Source organism: Mytilus californianus, unplaced genomic scaffold, assembly GCF_021869535.1.
Source record: "Mytilus californianus isolate M0D057914Y unplaced genomic scaffold, xbMytCali1.0.p SCAF_5, whole genome shotgun sequence".
Classification (NCBI taxonomy): Eukaryota; Metazoa; Mollusca; class Bivalvia; order Mytilida; family Mytilidae; genus Mytilus; species Mytilus californianus.
In genome coordinates, this window is record NW_026262701.1 from 72,164,538 (window position 1) to 72,183,586 (window position 19,049).

Sequence of the window (19,049 nt, forward strand, 5' to 3'; positions counted from 1 at the left end):
TGTAAAACTTCTAGACATACACAGACATTTGTTGTACATGCATCTTCAATAAATCTCAATCTCAATAAAATGCTTTGCTGAGCGCAGCCTGATACGACCGCAGTGGTCCAACCCTGAACAGTTTGGGCAAATTTGGACACAATATTCAAGATTGATACTACCGGTATCTGAATTTGGATTGTGATCAAATTTTTGACATTATATAGGTTTCTGACACAAAATAAATGTGGTCAAAAATCTTACAAATCTAATGCGCAATACTGTGCCATTGAAGATTTCTTCTTGAAACTTTTCAAAAATTTGAAATTTTGAAAATTTTTGAAAAAAAAATATGAACCCTTTTAAAAAAAAAATTGGAAACCCCCCCTTCCCCCCAAACTTTTTGAATCCCCCTTTTAGCATTAACCATCAAACTCAACTGCAGTCTTTCCTTTGTAGTAAAATTCCTTTGCAACCATAACAGCCCATTTAAATACATCATAAAGGTATTAAAATAGAAAATGACATCATAGTCATGGCTAAAAATAAACAAAAAACCTTAATCAGCAACATTTTACAGTAATATCTAAAAATAAAATTCCTTTGTAACCATAAAAGCCTATTTAAATACATCATAAAGGTATTAAAATAGAAAACGACATCATAGTCATGGCCAAAAATAAACAAAAAACCTTCATCAGCAACGTTTTATATTGGCAAATTTCCAATGGAGTTTACCATACTAAAGTTATTGGCAAATTTCCAATGGAATTTAACAATACTAAAGTTATTGGCAAATTTCCAATATACATAATTTAAAACCAGTGTAGCTGAGATATTCAAACGAGTTTGAATTACAACCCCAATAAATTTGCAACCATAAAAGCCCATTTAAATACATCATAAAAGTATTAAAAAATTTAAATACATCATAAGGCTATTAAAATAGAAAATGACATCATAGTCATGGCTAAAAATAAACAAAAAACCTTCATCAGCAACATTTTATATTGGCAAATTTCCAATGAAGTTTATTATACTAAAGTTATTGGCAAATTTCCAATGGAATTTATTAACAATAAAGTTATTGGCAAATTTCAAATATACATAATTTAAAAGCAGTGTAGGTGAGATATTCAAATGAGTTTGAATTACCAACCTTACACTGCTTTTAAATTATGTTTTGTACTTAATTGTCTATTAACCTGGAAACCCTTGTTTGTCCCCCTTTTTTGCCCCTCATTCCTTAAAGGTTTGAGCCATAAACCCCCAAAGCCAATTCTTACTTTCCAATGTAGTTTATTATACTAAAGTTATTGGGCAAATTTCCAATGGGATTTATTAACAATAAAGTTTTTGGCAAATTTCTAATATACATAATTTAAAAGCAGTGTAGGTGAGATATTCAAATGAGTTTGAATTACCAACCTTACACTGCTTTTAAATTATGTTTTGTACTTAAGTAATTGTGCATTAACCTGGAAACCCTTGTTTTTCTCCCTTTTTTGCCCCTTATTCCTTAATGGTTTGAGCCATAACCCCCCAAAGCCAATTCTTACCATCCCTTTGTGGTATGGAAACTTGTGGTATAATTTCAGAGAGATCCATACACCATTCCACAAGTTATTGTTTGAAAACTAGAAAAATGCTTATTTGGGCCCTTTGGTCCCACATTCCTATTGGGACCAAAACTCTCAGCATATCAAAGAACCCCCATAATTCAATTTTTAATGAAATCAAACAAAGTTTAATTTTGGACCCTCCGAACTCAATGTGGATAAATTTAATGAGGCCAAAATCCAAAAATCTAAATACACGGTTAGATTCAGCATATCAAAGAACCCCATATATTCAATTTTTGTTGAAATCAAACAAAGTGTAATTTTGGACCCCGATTTGGACCAACTTGAAAACTGGGCCCATAATCAAAAATCTAAATACATGTTTAGATTCAGCATATCAAAGAACCCCAAGAATTCAATTTTTGTTAAAATCAAAATAAGTTTAATTATAGTACCCTTTGGACTTTAATGTAGACCAATTTGAAAACGGGACCAAAAATTAAGAATCTAAATACACGGTTAGATTCAGCATATCAAAGAATCCCAATATTTCAATTTTTGATGAAATCAAACCATATCATTATTATTTGCTTTTATATATAAATCAGAAATAACCAACTTAAAATGGAAAATTTTAAAGAAAAAAAAAGGAAAAAAGTGGGAAAAAAAACAGGAAAAAAAAAATCCCCTCCCCAAATTTTTGAACCCCTTTATAATTCATCGCCCCCAAACTCAATCCCAGCCTTCCCTTTGTGGTATGGTACCTTGCAGTACAATTTCAGAGAGATCCATACACTTGAACACAAGTTATTGTCTGGAAACTAGAAAAATGCTTGTTTTTTGGCACCTTTTTGGCCCCAAATTCCTAAACGTTTAGGGCAATTACCCCCAAACTCAAACCAAGCTTTCCCTTTGTGATATGGAATTTGTAGTACAATTTCATAAAGATCCATACACTTACACACAAGTTATTGTCCTGAAACTAGAAAAAATGCTTGTTTTTTGCCCGTTAATTCCTAAAATTTTGAGGCAATTACCCCCAAAATTGATCCCAGCCTTCCCTTTGTGGTATGGTACCTTGCAGTACAATTTCAGAGAGATCCATACACGTGAACACAAGTTATTGTCTGGAAACTAGAAAAATGCTTATTTTTGGCCCCCTTTTCCTCAACGTTTTTGGGCAATTACCCCCAAACTCAATTCCAGCTTTCCCTTTGTGATATGGAACCTTGCAGTCCAATTTAAGAAAGATCCATACACTTACAAGTTATTGTCATGAAACTAGAAAAATGCTTGTTTTTTGCCCCTTTTTTGGCCCCTAATTCCTAAAATTTTGAGGCAATTACTCCCAAAATCAATCCCAGCATTCCCTTTGTGAAATTGAACATTGTGGTACAATGTCATAGAGATCCATACACTAACACACAAGTTATTATCTGGAAGTTACAAAAATGCTTATTTTTGGCCCCTAATTCCATAACTGTTGAAACCATAACCCCCAGGTACCATAACGCCCAAAATCAACTCCAACCTTCCTTTTGTGGTATTGAACCTTATGGTAAAATTCACTTAAACTAAGGTTATTGTGTGAAAACCAATGTGTCTTCGGACAATGACGACAACGCCAACGTCATACCAATATACGACCGCCAAATTTTTGGTGGTCGTATAAAAATCAATTGACTTGAAAAAAAATTAAAAATTCATCATATTCTGGAAAGATTTTCATATGGCACTCCCATCATATTAATGAACAAAATAACATATCAGTTTATTCCGTGGGGGTGTCATACAGAACTCTTTTCCATTCTGTTTGGAAAATTTGTAAATCATTCATTTCTTCAAAAGTAATATTTTGGAACTAGAAATTTAAAATCCAAAATAGATCAAAGCAAAACATATTTATAGTAAATAATACCTTTAAACTCCTCATAATCTTTTTACATATTTCATGTACCAAAATAGTTCTAAATTGCAATTAAAATGGCTGATATTTTTGTTCGAGCATATTGTTTTTCTTTAATTGTTTAACATTTCATACCGATATAACATGTTACTTTTATTATTCTTCCCTTAGTTTAGTTATTTTGTATTTACATTGTATCATAATGTCAAATTTATTTGTTCAGTGTATGTTCAATGGTGTTAATATGTCCTTTGATTGAGTTAAGCTATTTCAGTCGATATTTTATAGTGTGTCTTTCTATGTTGTGATGTTACACTATTGTTTCAGAGAAAGGGTGAAGGTTTGGTACCATTAAAATGTTTAAACCCGCTGCATTTGTTTGCACCTGTCCTAAGTCAGGAATCTGATTTTCAGTAGTTGTCGTTTGTTGATGTGGTTCATAAGTGTTTCTTGTTTCTTGTTTTTTATATACCCTTACAGAAATGAAAAGTTTGCTGCAATATTGCAACAATATAGCGGCAATATTGCAGCAAACAAATTTGTTTGCAAGAAGTGTTTGCAAGAAAGTTGCAGGTTGTCACAGCTACCTGCAACATTCTCGCAATGTTACTGCAACAAAATTTGTTTGCAAGAAAATTGCAGCAAGTTTGCTGCAATGTTGCAAGAAAGAATTTGTTTGCTAGAAAGTTGCAGGAACCTTTTCTTTTATTATTTAAGGAATGACTTTTTGCAACAACTTTGCAAGAAAAGTTTCTTTAATAATGTCAGACAATCAGATAGTTTGCACCAATATTTCAAGCATTTTAAAATATTACATATGATTATTTGTTTTAAGATTTAAGGTTCAAATAATACACAACATATTGTTTCTTTGAACATTTGGTTATGGATACTTCTAACTATCTAAATTTGTTGTCGTCATACTTTATTTTACTCAGAAATATCTGGATATTTGAATAATTTATTTTAAATAAATCTTCAAATAACAATGCTTATATTTTTAGAATTCCTAAACTGTACATCACATTTATATGATATTTTGTAAGGAAAGAATTTCAAGAATACTTTGGTATTTATTTCAACAAGTTTAATCTAAATAATTGAGTCATATTAATTTTTGTTCTACATGTATTATTATGCCTTTTTGTCACTTTTTTGTGACATTTTTCTATGAACAATATTTTTAATTCTAATATTTTCCATCAAATGAATTTAGCCTCACCTGCAGGTTGCATTTTGTTTAATTTCTAGTATCATTATTTTAAAACTATGTATACACAAATTATCTTTCTCATCTCAATTAGTAATATGAGCTGGTGATAGAAATGTAATGTGCCATCTGGTTTCAATTTATCTCTGTGTAGTGGTAAAGACAGGAAGTACCATAAATTAATGTACACAGAGTTTGAGGCCAAATTAAGGGTAGAGCATTTCTTCTTTGTATATATTTCCATTATAACTTATAACATCAAAGATAAAAAAAAAAATATATATATAATTATTTTTTTATTATAATATATAACAAATATTCAAGATTTAGGCAATTGATATTTATAATTAGGGGCAAATTTCAAAGGGATCACACTGTCACAATACCCTAAGCAACCTTGATCAACATATTCAAAATTTGAACTGGACATGAACATGCATACAACAAACAAAGATGTCTTCTATCATGAACAAAGTAATATGAATTTTACAATGGATTTAGATCCAAAAGTTCCAATCAATTCTATTGACACTGGATAGTGCATATGATAGCCTTCAGTTGACATGACTCTTGGATTTAGGAAGATTGGTGTTTACACATAATTTGGATAACATCTTTTGGTAAGTACAATGGAGTTGAATGTCCACCATTTTGAATAAGTGCTTGCTCTTACAGTTCAAAATAGTGATATTCAAAGAGTTTTCTTAACTTAATAGAGTTGACAAAAGTATAAGACAATAGATTTATGCACATGAATATTATTAAAATTGTGTAAGACAGGAGATATTTTTTTAAATCTATTTAAGACTATATGTTTTAGAAAGTACATTACTTAAATTGAAACAAGAAATCTTCTAATAAAAGCAGTTTGGTATTAAATTAGAGATCTGTGATTTGACTGCCAATAAGAGGTCTTTCAACAAATGGCAACAATATTTAGCTTTTATATATACACAACTAATCACAAAAATTTTAAAGAATAGACAAGACCAATTATGTTATAGTTCAATGAAAAACAAATATTCAAAAAAGCAATAACAACCTAGTACTGGCATAAGGTTAAATGTATAGTAATATGCAATTTCTGGATAGACTTGATAACTTTTAGACATTTACCCTTTAAGTGAAACAAATGCTGGAAAAATTGGTCTGTAATCATCTCTTTATAAAGACTTATTTTCATTTTACAAGTCCAGAATTTACAATATATAGTAGTAACTTATATCTTTATTTCTTTATAATGTTTAGTTATTCTTTTAATGTATGCTAAATTCTTCAACTTTTATTTTGCAGTATTTGAAATCAGAAAATTCAACTTTAAGGACAGTGAGTACAGAGAAACAGAACTAAAGGATACACAGATATGTAACACAACAACCTATAGAGGACAGAGAAAATTTTGTTTTATTATTAAATCATACTTTTTTAAATGCTTAGTTTTTAATTCCTAATTTTTCAACTGAAATTGTTGAAAGATTTGCTGCAATATTGCGGCAATATTGCAAGAAATTAATTTTCCTGCAATATTGCTGCAACATTGCAGCTAATGAATTTGCCGCAATATTGCTGCAACAATCATAGCTACTGATTTTCCCGCAAACATTTGCTGCAATATTGCCGCAAATTGTTGCGGCAATATTGCAGCAACTGTTTGCAAGAAAACTAATTTGCATACGAAAAATGAATATTTGCAGCAATATTGCCGCAAATATTTGCAGCAACATTGCCGCAAATATTTGCAAGAAGCCTTATTTTTCCATAAGGGTAGATCAGACCGTTGGTTTTCCCGTTTGAATGGTTTTACACTAGTAATTTTTGGGGCCCTTTATAGCTTACTGTTCGGTGTGAGCCAAGGCTCCGTGTTGAAGACCGAACTGTGACCTATAATGGTTTACTTTTATAAATTTTTACTTGGATGGAGAGTTGTCTCATTGGCACTCATACCACATCTTCTTATATCTATCTACTAAAGAAAAATGCATGTCTTTGTCCAAGGAAAGATCACACTAAATTTGGAGCAAATTTTAACCTGCAAGTCACATGGTCATACAGGTAATAAATCTGTTCACTCACATCTACTCACTTCATGCTTGAGTGACTGGCTGTGTAGAAAAATATTTTGACCTGATAAAGGTATTTCATCAAATTATGTAACAGAATTTTGTTCAGATAATAAAGAATTGCCCTGATGGGCAAAGTTCTAATCTAAGAACAGTAACACATAAAAACATTAGGCACAAGACCCTGCATTACTCTTTTGAAATAATATTGTATGATATTGGTCAAAGCTTTTACATGAGTATAACCACAGAATTTTTGGTTAGCTCAGTTATAAAATAAAACATATACAATATGAAACTTTCAAATTAAATGTCAATCTACTGTACAGGATTTTGAGGTCATGATGGAAACAGCAGAAAATGATCTTTGACAGGTTTAGGAAGATCCTCATTAATGGTTACAATCCCCATTTATGGGTATCATACCCAAAATTGGTTATCAATTTACAGTGACAAAAAATAAATTTTGTATTTCATCATGATAGCTGTCATGGCGCAAATATTCATAAAATGGCAACATTTTTCCCTTTAAGACCCTAGTTCAAATGAGAACTGAATGCAAAGATAATTAATGGCCTAAAAAAATCCTACTTTTTGAAGGCTGTAAACTTTTATCCTGTTGATATTTTTGTGCTTACAAATTATTTAAGCAATATGATTTTTCCATGAAAATTTTACCACTATCATTCAGCTTCTAGGGGCTGCCACCCACCCAGCCCCCTGCTTAAAATTTATTTTCTACTGGCTATGCCACTGTTTAGCCACTGTTACTGAATAATACTGACCCCCAAAACAGTGGACAAACTGGTAAAAAAATATGAAATAGATTTAATCAATGTAGACCAAGTTCTCAGCAATGATGCTATTGATTATAACTTCACAAGAAAACTTTGTAATGATTAACACAAATATCAACAAAAATAGTAATTTTCCTTCAAATATAAAAAAATGCATATATATCCTTATGAGGGTTCTTTATTTCTGTATTTTCTTTTTATTTCTTAGGTCATTTTTCTCTATTCTCTATTCCTTATTTTTTTTGGTCCATTTTTCTCTATTCTTTATGTGTTTGTCCATTATTCTCTATTTTGTAAACCCCCATCCACACCCTCAGTTATAGAAGATAGGGTAAAATGAATACAAGATTGCTATATGAGGATAATAATGAGCAACTTCCTAAAAATCTCAACAACTTGTTTCTACTGGCTGTGTTATTATACCAGATCATACCAATATTATATTTACATAGAAGTTTAAAAATACAAACAAAATGGAATGACACCATGCAACCTGACATTTAATATTTTGTGATGTCACCAAGGGAAATTCTAAGAGGTTTATTAGTACCTGTACATTTCATTTGAATTAACTAAGAAGACTGTACCTGTTTTCATTTTTACTTGTAAATTGATTGTCTCTTAAGGTTCATGTGGACCCTTTGGCTAAAATGGCTGCATTTTCACCTCAAAATTTACTCTGAGTACAGACAAACCTGCGCATCTGGAAAAGTTTTAAGGCATAGCATGCCCTAGATAAATAAACTTCTAATGCATTGTATGTTTTAGAAAATTTAAAACTTAACTGGATTTAGCAGTGCACTTTTTTTCGTCCCTGCAGAAGATGATAAAATTAACAAACAGTTGAGTTTCACTTGATATGGTCCACTCAGGTACACAGTTTAAATCACTAATTATTGTCAGGTATCTATTGTCCATGTCAATCAAAACAGTTCACTTCAATTATTACCTGTGGGGAAGTTCTCAAACCTCTTTTCCAACTTTGTTTATTTTGCACCTTCTGGAGGAATGAAAAAAAGTGCACTGCAAAATCCGGTTAAGTTTTTAATTTTCTAAAACATAAAATATATTTGAATTTTATTTATCTAGGGCATGCTATGCCTTAAAACTTTTCCAGATGCACAGGTTTGTCTGTACTCAGAGTAAATTTTGGGGTGAAAATGCAGCCATTTTAGACGAAGGGTCCACATGAACCTTAATGTTATTTTAGCTCCTGCATCAGTGTGTTCCAAAACTTACTTGTTGAAAATTAATGGATTTAGGGAATATGTATCAAAATACTAGTAGGGGCTTCGGTGGAGGAAGTTATTGAACTACTCAGTACTGTAATAATAGCATGTTAACTGAAGTTGTGAGTTCCAATCCCGCACGTGCATGGAAGGTGCGCTCGACTCCAATCTTAATTGACTAGGAGTGTCAATAACCAGGAGTTATCGTCCTTTGTATACTGTATGAACTGACTATCCCCCTTTCATTATTGAACAATTATTGTCTGTTATATGTATTAATAATCATAACTATATTATATTGTCTGTATCTGTAACTTGATTGATATGCTTCCAATGCGCCCTATGATTAGGAAAATAAAAAATATTATTATTCCTATTCTTAATCTTAATAACAGATTAACAGATAGTTTAATAAAAACAAAATGTTTCATAATTACTTCAGAATGGTAAAATAACAAACAAACAAAAAACGTTTTTTTACCGGTAATTTAACAACAAGAAGAGTTTCTTTTCTTTTGTTCTTGAATGACTCACTAGTTATCCAACTGTATAGAAAAAATATTTACAAAAACGGGGAGATCAAACACTTTAAAAGTAAGACTAGTCCTATAATATAAGACTTTGTAGGTCCATATCGTTTACATTCAACAGTTTTTATAAGAACTAACTTTAAGACTAAACTTTGCAGTAGGCCCGGTAAGACCCCTTTTTGGTCCTCAAATATAGCATTTTTATAAAATTTGTTAAAATGTAAACTTTTAGCTATATATTGGAAAGAAGAATACTTCTGTTCCATAAATATGGGCTGATTTTGACAATACAATGCACATGCATCAGGTAATAGCATCATAAATTCATGCAATATTACTGAAATCTTCACAATTTAAGCATTTGTGCTAATTTTAAGGCGGTTTTTGTCTAAAATGGAAGTGGCCGCATTTGTGTGCAGTCTTAATATTTAAATATATGTTGTAATTGATGATAATACATAACATATATAAAGGTTGAGACTGAACACGTATGCGGACACTTTCATTTTAGACAAAAACCATCTGAAAAGTGACGTTTTATGGTATATTTGATAGATTTTTCATATTTAAGCCTCCATTTGAGAGTCTTTAATGACCAAATCAGTCCAAATCTTTTACATACACTAATTGAATCGACTGAAGTAGACACTTACGTGTTTAAAAAATGTCAAAAATCTTTCATTAGATGAACTTCGAATATTATGCCAAAACTAGCCCTTACCGGACCTTCTCCTTTACAGACTGCCAAATATTTTAAAGTTTAGAGGTCTAGTGAAAGTAAAATGCCTAACATTTTATTTCTTGCATGGAAAACTTTTACAGTTATTGGAACATTTAAATTTTGCTTCCAGGGTTATTTTACCTGGAGGGTCTTTTGTTTCTTGTTTGAATAATTTGTCAACTACTGTCAAAGATTTGTCTGATTTCGTGTATACAGAACAGACTTAGACCTTTAGTTACGTTTTATTTTGTCAAAATGGAACGGCATTGCTATGTTTCATGAAAAAGAATTTACCAATAGCTTTGATATGGAATTATTTACAGACTCTGCGTCAACAATAGGATTTGTGGGTTATTTTCAGGGTAAATTCTCTTATTCTACCTGGCCCTTGGATTTACCAGGCCACTGTAGCTATTTTGAAAAAGGGGAGACAAAAAATTCTAGAAATTATGAAAATGATGAGACAGCTGACTTGGTGTGCAGGTAAATATGATTTCAATTTTAGTGCAAAAAATATTCCAGGTTAAAAAAACCATATTTCGGACGCTTTGTCTCGTTTACAAATCACCCGTTTTCACAAGCTGGCCCCACAAGCAGAGCAGAGTTCATACAAAGTTCCAGTATAAAGGGGTGGACAGGGAGTACCCTTCTCCCACCTCCCGCCCCTATCTCCCACCTCCCACTTTTAGAATCTTTTTTTCTCTCCCACCTATTTTTTGTCTCCCACCTCCCGCCCCCTTTCCTCCCACCTCACCCAAAAGCTGTCCACCCCCTCAGTATACACAAATTATACTAGAAAAGATGTAAATCCCTCCCCCCAACCAAAAAAGCAAACAAAACAATAAAAACTTACATAGAGCTGGCTTGTTATTACTAAAATATCATTGGACATGTACAAGGATTTTGCAAATGTTATATTTATAGAACTATGGAAGTGTGGTCTTCATCCCCCCTTTAAGCTCTGAAATAGTAAAACCTATGTCAAATGATGCTGTTAAACTTTTCTTACTTGATTCAGGTATTATTTACACAAAAACTATTTTTTCCTACTGAGAATTCTTACAACTACTTTGGATTAATTATCAATTTTCGTAGATTTCGTGGGTATAGGTAAACAAAGAATGTAAATGTTCAATGAAGTACACATTTACCATAGGTTTGTATGCAAATTTTGTTAAAATCATGAAACTTTAATTTTCCTCAATCCACGAAAATTGGTATCCACACTATACATCGAGTCGAGCTCCTTTGGGTCAGATATATTGCCGGTTAATCGTCTACGGGCATTAAAAAAAACCGTATGCCCCTAGCTACTATCCAACACCGTAGGGGCATACGATTTTTAAATGCACGTGGACGATTAATCAGGGGCGTTTCCAGGATATTTGAAAGAGGGGGCGTAGAATACAAATTTTTTTTTACCTTTTTTGGGCTAAAAAACATAAAATAATTGTGAAATGCACTAATATAACGGTTCTTTGACTTGGAGCATGTATATTTTATAGTTAAAGTGTCAGGGTTTGATATTTTTTATGCCAAATTCTCTCCACTAATTGTCTATGGTATATTAAAATGATTGGATGGATCTTAACAGCAGTAGACCAATAACGAGAAATTCCAAATTCTAGGGTATAGGGCGTTACTTTACATTTCAATAGTCCTAGGCCAGGATTTTATGAACAGGAGGCGTAATTCCGGTTGCCCTGGTATAGGGTTCATGGGGAAGGTCAGAAGCTCCTGGAGTTCAACAATTTAGCATCAAATTATGAAGTATTATAACAGACTCCATGATAGACAAATTGGTGAAAATAGTCTGCCTTCGGATCATTCAAATTATGTATTGATTAACATGTGGATATCAAATCTTTGGAAGAAGTTATAAATTCAGTTAAAAGGTTATATGAAATGGGCATGAAAAATGGAAAATAAATCTTTAACGATAGTTTTTTCTGAACTATTGATATATATATATATACCTGTTTTTTTAAAATATACCTTTTCACTGTTTTGGTCTTTTGGAAAATGTTGTTTGTGCTGTATTTAGACCCCTTTACCAAGAAATTTGTTTTGCGTGCACACGTATAAAAATTGCGGTTTTTATCCAACGCAATCATAGGTTTGAACGTTGTTTTCAATTTAGTAGATATAAAAAGATGTGGTATGAGTGCCAATGAGACAACTCTCCATCCAAGTCACAGTTTATAAAAGTAAACCATTATAGGTCAAAGTACGGTCTTCAACACGGAGCCTTGGCTCACACCTAACAGCAAGCTATAAAGGGCCCCAAAAATTACTAGTGTTAAACCATTCAAACGGGAAAACCAACGGTCTAATTTATATAAGAAACACTTATGAACCACATCAACAAACGACAACTACTAAACATCAGATTCCTGACTTAGGACAGGTGCAAACAGTTGCAGCGGGTTTAAACGTTTTAATGGTACCAAACATTCACCCTTATCTGAAACAATAGTGTAACATTGTATTTATAATACCCCGTTCTAGATAGTCAAATCTGACCCCTTCCAATGCAAGGCGAAAAAAAACATAACCCCATTTCAGACAATTTAGCTGAAAATGCAAACCCGTTTATCGGAACATACCCGGTATCATATATATAGCGAGTATCCCCGGGTAGATGTAGAATGGCCATTGGGGAAGTGTCACACAAAACAACCATTTCATGTATAGATTTACTTACCGCTTTGGTTGTTTAAAAAAGGTGTCCAAGTCACCCATCGGATGGGAGAATCAGTATAAAAGAAATCAGAGTATGTGTTTAATTAATGAATATGATAAAATGCCATATTCAATACAATATAAGCAGATAACGATAGTTTTTTTTTTTTTTTTTTTTTTGAAAGGGGGGGGGCGTACGCCCATTACGCCCTTACCTGGACCCGCCCCTGATTAACGGGATATATATCTGACCTGTAGTCAAGTCCCTATGATCCAAATCACAAGATTAACATTTCTAAAAGATATTGAAGAGTGCTTCGCGTATCATAAATTACGCCAGCTTTTGTTTATGTGTGAATTTTTAGGCGAAAAATTAAAGGCCTTGAAAAAGAAAAGACAGAGTTTTTTTTTCATTAGTATTTATTAGTTTTCAGTTAATTTTATTTGGGCTTCTGAGTTACCGATTTAAATTGTGACCGTAACTTACATAGAGACGAAAGAGGCATGCATTCAGTTGCCTCCTCCTGGGAATAATTCATCTAACCTATTATGTTCCAGCATACTCCATCTTCTGATAAAAAAAAGATTAGTCAAACAGTTTTTTTTTATATCAGGAAGAAATAATATATTCTGTCCGCAGCAACACCAAAAAAATCACAAGAAAGAAGTCTCATAAAGATAAAACAGTTAAAAGAATTATTTGAACTTGATATATTCCATCATAGGGTTGTCACATGAAAGATCCCCCCCCCCCCCCCCCCCCCAATGTAAGAAAGGTAAGAAACAAAAACTTATTGTTCAAGTATATCGGATTCCGATATTTACGCTTAGCTTTGAAAAATAATATTCCCTCGGGTATCTAGTGCCCGACGTCTATAATGACAACCCAGACAAGTATTAAAAGAGGTTTGGAACTATTTAAATGATTATAAATGATTACAGTGAATGTTATATTTTACATGAAAGTGTCATTTATCATGTTTACATGTTGCTAAATTTGCAAAAAATTAATATCAAAATAATTTGTTTAATATGAATCCAAATTTCTGCTTATCTTTATTAATTTATAATAAAACTCCAGGGAGCGTCATACAATCTTCAACAATAAACAGATGCATGTCTACACAAAATGTCAACCTCTAAATAGTCATATGAGTACAATCTTGAATTGTCTATATAGACGGTCCGACTTTCCAGCATAGACGGCCTGAGTTGTCTTTTTCGTCGTAGACATTCGTTTAACCATTCATATAGTTAAAACGGGCGTCAAAACTCTCCGTTCATACTTTGTCTGGGTGGGCATTATAGACGGTCCGAGTTGACTTATTGAAGGTCGAACTTCTCTCCAGTCCGACACACAGTTCGAGTTGTCTTTTACGTCCTAGACACTCATTAAATCATTTAGGACTGATGTGCGACAGTATTATTTCAGTCATTAAAAAGTTGATATATGAAACGATAACAACAATTACAATCATGTTCGCTACACTAAGAACGGACTGACAGCAACAATCGAAAATTTTGACATCTTTAAAATTTTATGATCATTTTGTGTTTCTTTTTCTACGAAATTCAACAATGTTCCGGGATACAGTTAAGTCTTTTTCTATATCCTGTTATATTGTCATTTTTATAGTACAACCAACGTATGTTTATCTTACTTCTGGGTTCATTTCAACTCAATGGATAACAGATTTTGCTGAACAAATTTTATTGGTTCTAAAAAAATTTGGGATGCCTATAATTATAATTATATTAATAAATTTTGCAGTTCAGGGGTTTTTATACAATAAACCAGTCTTATTTCTAAATGGGACATAATATGTTGACATTACAAATCAAAGTACTGACGTACTGTTTACTCGGATGAACACAATATAGCATGAAAATAAATCATACAGATTTCCATCGCACTGCAACTACTAAAAAAAAAACTTGTAGTTGCTTACTCACGTAGAGTGTCAAACATTGCAGCCATATTTAAGACGATAACATATTAATATTTAATATTTAATCAATTGGCTAGGTTCTGTGGGCACAGAAGTATCATGACTGGATAATGTATGCTGTGTGAATCTTTAACGGTGCATACATACAAGAAAGAACGTATACGAGCAAAAAAATGAGTCACCTTAAGCTATGTTTGAATGTCTTGTATATTGTTGTTTCAAATAAGCAAATACGTAATTTTGAAATTACAAAGACATATTGAGAACAGTCTTTTGTTACATGTTTTAATGGTTCTATATCGCAGGTATAAACATCGTACAGTTTGATTCCGAAAGTAACATGCTTTTATTTATACATGTGTAGTTTAATTAAGTTTGTGTTGCACAGAGTCTTTGTTTCGCGATATAAAAATAAGAAGATGTGGTATGATTGCAAATTGGACAACTCTCCACCAGAGGCCAAATGACATAGAAGTTATAACAACCATTATAGTTCACCGTATGGCCTTCAACAATAGCAAACCCCATATCGCATAGTCAGCAAAAAAAAAGGCCCCGAAATGACAAGTGTAAAACAACTCAAACGAGAAAACTAACGGCATATGTTTACAGTAATGCATACACATGTCCATTTGAAATAGTCACAACTAATGAGAAACCTGTTGTCATATTTCATTCATAGATGTTTAAAGAATAAAGTCCGAAGTTCGTTATGGTTCGTTGTCTTTATACTTTGTTTGTTTCGTATCGTTCATTGCAAATTCTTGTTCTGTTCGTTGTACGTTTTGACTACTCAGAGCCGATCAATTTGGTAGAAATATGTATGTCAACTGCGTGACAACTTTTCAAAGCTTTTTTAAGCAAGTACTAAAACTTTTAAAAGAAAAGTCGCCGTAAAAATAATTTTATTTATGTTGCATTCATGGAAATTTCTACTCCAGAATATTTTCGAATCCATGACACAATAATAGCAAACTCACCGAAAACCTATGAACATGCATCACCTCAAGGCGATGTGTTTGCATGTCATCGTGACATACGACTAGACGGCCACCTGGTAGGAAGTTCGAGGGGACGAAGCCCCCCCCTCCCAAACACCACCCCCGATACTGATTGTGAAATCGAGGAAAGAGATACCATTTCTGTCATTTAAACTCATCAATAGCAACATACTGTTGAGTCTAATTTGTTTATTTTTTATGTTTCATTTATTCATTGTGTTGATTTGGAATCCTAATGGTCATTGGTTTTAGAGAGAAAAAAATCCAAACCAGTTACTGTAGAATATGTTTAAAAGGAGATGAGGGTAAAACAATCAATCGACAAAATATCCAAGACTTTAGAGATAATAAACTAGATTTAGAGCCTATGTCGCACACCTAGGTCTATGTGCATATTCTAGACTAGAACAGAATTCATGACAAAAATCTCTGTTTTGTTGATCTTGTTGATATTTTTTTTCTGTTTAGTTTCCCTCTATCGTCTTTAGCTTTTGCCCAAAACACAAAAGTTGGTAAAAATTTGGGGGCAATCACTCCTATAAAAGGTATAACGGCAAAATTTGACTTGAAAGAAGATCGTGGCTTGCAGAACATTTTTGTTATTTAAAGTTTGTATCAATCTTTTAAAGTTTACAAGATAATTAGCAAAAACGCCAAAAAATGGTAAATATCGTCATTATTAAAGAGCAAGAAGTCCAATGTCAAGTTGACTAATGATTTCGACCATGTTGACATATTTATAGATCTTGTCTTGCTGATCATTTGTGCATATATTCATCTATTATGGTTTTCAAGATAACAGGCAAAACACTAAAAATTGGTAAAAATCGTCATTAAAGAGCAGTAACCCTAATAAGAAGTCGTCTGACTATTTCGTCCATTTAAATTATTTGTAGATATTGTTTTGCTGATCGTTTTTGCTATCTAAAGTTTCTATTATAGTTTTCAAGATGATAATTATAAAAGAAAAAAAGGTAAAATTCATCATTTAAGGACAATAATTCCGATCTGACAGTTTGCAAACTACATATCGTATCTCAACAGATATTGAATTGCTTTAAACAAAAGGAAACTGAGTAAAATTCACAGAAGATTCAGACGTTGTCAGAAAATGAACAAATATACAATATGATACCGTTTGGTTTAAAAGTAAATTTCGTTACTTTTATCTTCATTAACAAGCCATTTTAGAAAGAATTACAAGGCTCATGTGCTTTTAACCAGTTCTTTTAATTTATTTCAATTCAAATATTTTTCTCTCCAAAATTCATGTATCTCATGTTTATGTGGTAATTATGTCACTCATAGTGGCTATGAACACTCCACCCACGCCTAGCCTCCGATCTTTCCTGTACGGTCTGGTTACTGTAGTTTTTAGGAAACACCTCACTACTAGCAATTTGTGATCCAAGATGATGTGATTCACATTCTTAGGATTTTAGTTGGGTTGTGTGTTTCTATAAGATTTTGGAGTTCTATATGTTTGGTGTTGCTTATTAAGCTTGTGCAGTTTATGTTCATAATTCGTAAGCTGCGTTTGCGTTGCTTGATTTGTATTCGAATTGTCGTTTGTAGATGCAATATAATCGTTTGGTTTATCAGATATTCCGAGGTAAATTGAGATATCTACTCTTTTCTATAAGTAAGTTATGATTGCTGGTTCTAACAGTATGATCTTGTATGCCCCCTCTCCAAAAGGACGGATGGTAAACTGGTTAACGTCAGTCCATCCGTCCATCCGATAAAATGTGTGTCATATTCATATCAGAGCTCTCTGAAATTTGGTAGTCATTCCATTCTCAATTTTATTGAAGCTTCATGTGAGCATGCTATATTGTGTGATGCGTTTTCAAATTCATCACTTGTCAACTTCCTGCTTAGGGAACTACCATTTGATTTTTAGGGGGGAGACTAGGAGGAAAAATGTTGTCCTGCATTTTTTTTTAGTTATAATCTCTGTCCTGCATTTTTATTTTTCACTGTATTCGGTCCTGCCTTTTTTTATTAGTTTATCCTGACTTTATTTTACATAAATTGTCATCCTGCCTTTTTTTTTGCCAAGTTGCTGATCCTGTCTTTTTTTTTTTACTCAAAACTCCTGTTCTGCCTTTTTTCAAATTTCATCCTAGCCCTCCAATAAAAATCAAATGGTATCTCCCTTATGTATGCATAGCAGGAGACGCTTATCCTGTCGATGCACCCAGTCTCGCATTTTTTTGGAGTTCTTGCAATTCGTTCAGTTTTGCTTATAGCTTGATTTGCCCCAATCGATTTATGAGATTTGTACATCGATTAACTACTGTTGCCTTATAATTTATCGAAAACTAACCAGCATGACAGCATCCTGAAATTTTGGTTCAAACTGCTATACCGTGTGATGTATTTTCAGATTCATCACTCAATAATTTCTTGTTTATAGAATACTTATTTATTCTTACACATTATTGCAATGTATGTATCTTGACTTCTTTCATATTTTCGGACAGCAAAATATTTTTTGGTATATCAATATTCATTTCTTGTGTAATATCTAGATTAAAGTGGACAGTGTATAAATTCCTTGTGAAATAAGGTGTTTACATGTATAACTTTCTTCAAGTAATGATTTTATGTTTTCAGTATCTAATCTAGCCAATTAAACGATGGCTTGCGTTTTTATATATTTTTCTATTGGCTGCCTACCAAGTTCAGCTTTAACCTCTAAATTAGACGATGTATTTTTGGTACCTAGAATATATTTACTGAAACCAACATGAACCTTTCAAGTTTAAAATGAGTCATGTTGGAGTTCGAAATTATTTATAATATCTTTATTTTAGGATTTTAACCTACTGTTTTGCTTTATAATAAGAAGGATATCGTAAACATGTATGATATTTCTGCATTATATGTCAGTGTTAGCTTAATGAGGGAATCAAAGAGATTACAGGAAAATTGCCCCCAAAACTGCCACATGTGACTTTTAATATTTCAGTAAAGAAGAGCTTAATTGCTTAGCTTTTTTGGCTAAATCTCTTAATCCCTCACAACTAAATAAATTAACTATTTTTCACACTTTTTACCTTCAAATTTTAATTAATTAAAGTTTTGTCCGCTTACATGGCATTTTTGTAGTGAATTCAATGAAGATAAGGTAGTCAAATATTCCAGAGAGAGCTCTGCGATTTGTATACACGATTATTTTTATGCCTCACCTACGATAGTAGTAGGGGCATTATGTTTTCTGGTCTGTGCGTCCGTTCGTTCGTCCGTCCGTTCGTCCGTCTGTCCCGCTTCAGGTTAAAGTTTTTGGTCAAGGTAGTTTTTGATGAAATTAAAGTCCAATCAACTTGAAACTTAGTACACAAAAAGTCATGTTTCCTATGATATGATCTTTCTAATTTTAATGCCAAATTAGAGTTTTGACCCCAATTTCACGGTCCA

The 19,049-nt window shown here is 32.5% G+C and overlaps 1 long non-coding RNA gene across 1 annotated transcript; it reads left to right on the forward strand.

Moving 5' to 3' along the window:
- Positions 1-3,913: 3,913 nt before the first annotated feature.
- Positions 3,914-6,087, forward strand: LOC127703015 (uncharacterized). The gene is made up of 2 exons (XR_007982638.1): positions 3,914-5,277; positions 5,951-6,087. It is a non-coding gene; the product is annotated as an uncharacterized LOC127703015 (long non-coding RNA).
- The last annotated feature ends 12,962 nt before the right edge of the window (positions 6,088-19,049 follow it).